The sequence below is a fragment of the Nicotiana attenuata genome, unplaced genomic scaffold, assembly GCF_001879085.1.
Source record: "Nicotiana attenuata strain UT unplaced genomic scaffold, NIATTr2, whole genome shotgun sequence".
Classification (NCBI taxonomy): domain Eukaryota; kingdom Viridiplantae; phylum Streptophyta; class Magnoliopsida; order Solanales; family Solanaceae; genus Nicotiana; species Nicotiana attenuata.
The window spans coordinates 159,619-163,529 of NW_017672557.1; positions in this window are offsets into that span (position 1 = coordinate 159,619).

Sequence of the window (3,911 nt, forward strand, 5' to 3'; positions counted from 1 at the left end):
GCCACAACTAGAGCACCTATCCGAGCAGCAGTTGAGGAGCTGCCAGTAGCTTCGATTGGGGAACAGGTACCGGAGTCGCCTGTTGTTACCCCGGGACTTCAGGAGACTTTAGCATAATTCCTGAGCATGTTTGGCACATTGGCTCAGGCGAGGTTAATTCCGGTTGCACCAGCTACTTCACAGACCCGGGGAGGAGCTAAGATTTCCACCGCCCGTACTCCAGAGCAGCGAGTCCACGTTGGTCAGGTTCCATGTGTCATGCCGACACAGCATGTTGTTCCAATTCAGCCTGTGGTTAGGGCAACAACATCTGTGGAAGAATAGCTTAGACTTGCGAGGTTCAAGAAGTATCACCCTCCTACTTTCAGTGGTTTGGTTCTAGAGGATGCATATGGTTTTCTAGAGGAGTGCCACCATATTCTCCATACTATGGGTATTGTGGAGACAAGTGGGGTTGCTTTTACTACGTTCCAGCTTAAGGAAGCGGCAAATCAGTAGTGGCGAGCGTACGAGTTGGGTAGCTCAGCCGATGCAACTTCACTTTCATGGACTCAATTTTCAGAGATATTCTTGAGAGAGTTCGTTCCTCGGACCCTTCGAGATGCATGGCGCGCGGAGTTTGAGCAGTTGCGCCAGGGCACTATGTTTGTGTTAGAGTATGCCGTTAGCTCAGTAATTTGTCCAGACATGCACTTGCTTTGGTTTCTACAGTTAGAGAGCGAGTCCACAGGTTCATGGAGGGGCTTAGTCATAGTATCCGATTCAGCATGGCTCGGGAGTTGGAGATGGATGTTTCATTCCACGAGGTGGTAGAGATCGCTCATAGATTAGAGAGCATGTGGGATTAGGAGGGAGAGGTCAGGGAGTCTAAGAGGCCTCGTAGACCGGAGAGATCTACTGTTGCCTATTTTGAGGCAAGTTACAGCATGGTAGAGGTTTTGTGGGTCAACCAGTTCAGTTTTCACTTCAGGCTTCGCAAGGTGTTTCAGGTACCCATGGGTCTCAGGGTACCCGTACTGGACAGTTTCCACAGCCACGTCAGCGGAGAGGTTGTTTTAAGTGTAGAGATACCAACCACATGGTGAGAGATTTTCCCGGACTCCACACATATGTGTCACAGTGGGGTATTCAGGCTATGAGTTCTACTCCAGTTGCTGATATCCCTACACCACCAGCTTGGGGTGCAGGTTAGGCAAGTAGAGGGCGCCCAAGAGGGGGAGGCCTAGCCCGGCTCATTGATGTGATTTCTAAGGTAGAGATGAGGCCACTGCACTAGATAATGTCGTACAGGTATGGTTTCGATTTGTTATAGAGGAGCATCATTTGTATTTTGTTTCGATTCTGCTTATCGGGATGAGTCCTCCTATTTTGCTTCGCATATGGGTGAGTTTCATGATTTTGTACTCCGCTTATGTGTTTACCCCTGTTGGGAGATTCTATAGTGGTAGCCCGTGTCTATCATTTTGTTTTTATTCATTATTGAGAACTATGAGACTAGAAGTGACTTTCTGTTACTCATTTCGGTAGTTTTGATATGATTTCTGGATAGTTGGTTATGATTTATGGTTTAGATGTTCTACCGGTATGGGGGTTCAGTATGTGTTGTGAGTCGTTGGCGGAATTGAATTAGTGGAAGGTTTCGGATGTGTATACTACTTGTGATTCAGAGTTGAGGATGGGATCCTCGGGTCTTTTTGTGAATTGATATGTTTGAACCGGGCTACGGGCCGTGGGCCGCGGTGGAGTTATATTAGGATGAGATCCTTGTGACTTGTTCATATACTTTGATTCCCCCTTGTGAAATTGAAATCGTAGTATGGTATTGGTAGGCAGTGGTGCCTGTCGGGCTTGTTTGATAGTTCTTTCATGTGTTTCCTTGTATATTCAGTCATATTCGTGCTGTGCTTATTGGGTTTTAGCTTGTAAGGTGTGTGCCCAAGTGGTGTTGGGTGTGACTTGTTGGTTTGAGTGAATAGTCATGGCATCTTCGTGTTTCTTGCATCATTGTTGGTGTGGTGAAGTTCTGGATCAGGGTTCTCGCTTATATGAGGTTAATTGCTGGTACATGGTTTGATTATGGACACCTACTGTGATTAGAGAGGTTTTTATGGGCATATGCGTGATGTGTCGCGTCGTATGGTTATACCTTGTAGGTGTAGGTATAAGTTGTTGCAGCTGGTTGAGACTTATACCGTATGTCGATGTGAAAATCGGGTCTCATGGAAATGATCAGATGGTGAGGAATTTGGTTCTAAGGTTTACCAGTGTGGGTGGAAGGAATATTTCTTAGTTAAGGTGGTGTTGTCGGGACTATGTGGATTGGGGTGACGTGGGATCACCCGCGGGTGTATGTATGTTGAGTACATTCAGTGATTTAAGGACTTCAGAACAATTCTTGGCACGTTCGAGGATGAACGTTTGTTTAAGAGGGGGAGAATGTAATGACCCGACTGGTCGTTTTGAGAATTAGCGTCCCATTCGGAGGCTTAAGGTCTCGAGCTGTTTCGTATTATGTGTTATGATTCGCGTGTGTGGTCGAGTCCGTTTTTTGGATAATTCGGGATCAATTTGGAAGAAGGATTCCTGTTTTAGAAGCTTAAGCGGTAAGAACTAACCGGAGTTTGACTTTTGTGTAGACAACTCCGAAATGGCATTTTAATAATTCCAATAGCTTCGTATGGTGATTTAGGACTTAGTCATGTGTCCGGATTTGGGTTTGGAGGTCCATAGGATATTTTGAAGCATTTTGGCGAAAATTGGAAAGTTGAAGTTTTTGGAAGGTTGAGAGGTTTGACCAGGATTGACTTGGTTGATATCATGCTCGGATTAAGATTTTGAGAGTTGGATTAGCTTCGTTATTCCATTTGGAACTTGCATGCAAAATTTGGCGTCACTCCGGACTGATTTGATATGTTTCGTCACGAGTTTTGGAAGTTGGAAGATTTGAAAATTCATAAGTTTGATTCATGGTGCGATTCGTAGTTTCGACGTTGTTTGATGTCATTTGAGACCTGAGTAGGTCCGGGTTACGTTATGGGATGTGTTGATATATTTAGTTGAGGTCCCAGGGGTCTCGGGTGGATTTCGGATGGCTAACGGTTTGGAATTTGGAATTAGGAAATTTCTAGGCTGCTGGTTCTGGTGCGTCGCACCTGCGAATTTTGGTGCGCAGGTGCATGACCGCTTTTGCGAGAAATTGGTCGCTTCTGTGACATTGGTTCCACCCTGTTGAATCTCTTCTGCGAATGGAGGACCGCAGGTGCGAGGACTCATATGCGGAAGGAAGATCGCAGATGCGCATTGGAGGCTCCAGATGGTGTCCACTTCTGCAGAGTTTGAGACGCTTCTGTGAAATCGCAGATGCGAAAAGATAGTCGTAGGTGCAATTCCTGCATTGCCAAGTGAAGGCCGCAGATGTGGCGAATTGGCTCGTACAAGCGAAGGCGCAGGTGCGCGTGTGTGTCTGCAAATGTGGAAGTCCTGGGCAGAATCATATATTCGAGGGTTTGCCATTTTTATCACATCTTTTTAGTTTGAAGCTGGGGTTTTGGGCTAATTTGGAGGGGTTCTTCACGAGTTTGATTTTGGTAAGTGTTCCTTAACCGAAAATGATTATACTTCATGATTTCATACTTATTTATATCATTAAATTAGTGAATTGAAAGGAAGAAAATGGGAAATTTTGTAAAAATCTTTCAAAATGTAAAATGAGAATTTGAAGGGCGATTCGATATCGGAATTTGATAATTTTAGTATGGCTGGACTTGTATCGGAACGAGCTTTTGGATTTTGTGATTTTTATTAGATTCCAAGGTGCGGGCATGGGGGTTGACTGTTGATCGGAATTATTATCCGAAATTATTTCCTATGAGTTTTATTTATGATTTGAAGTTATTTTGGCAAGATTTGAG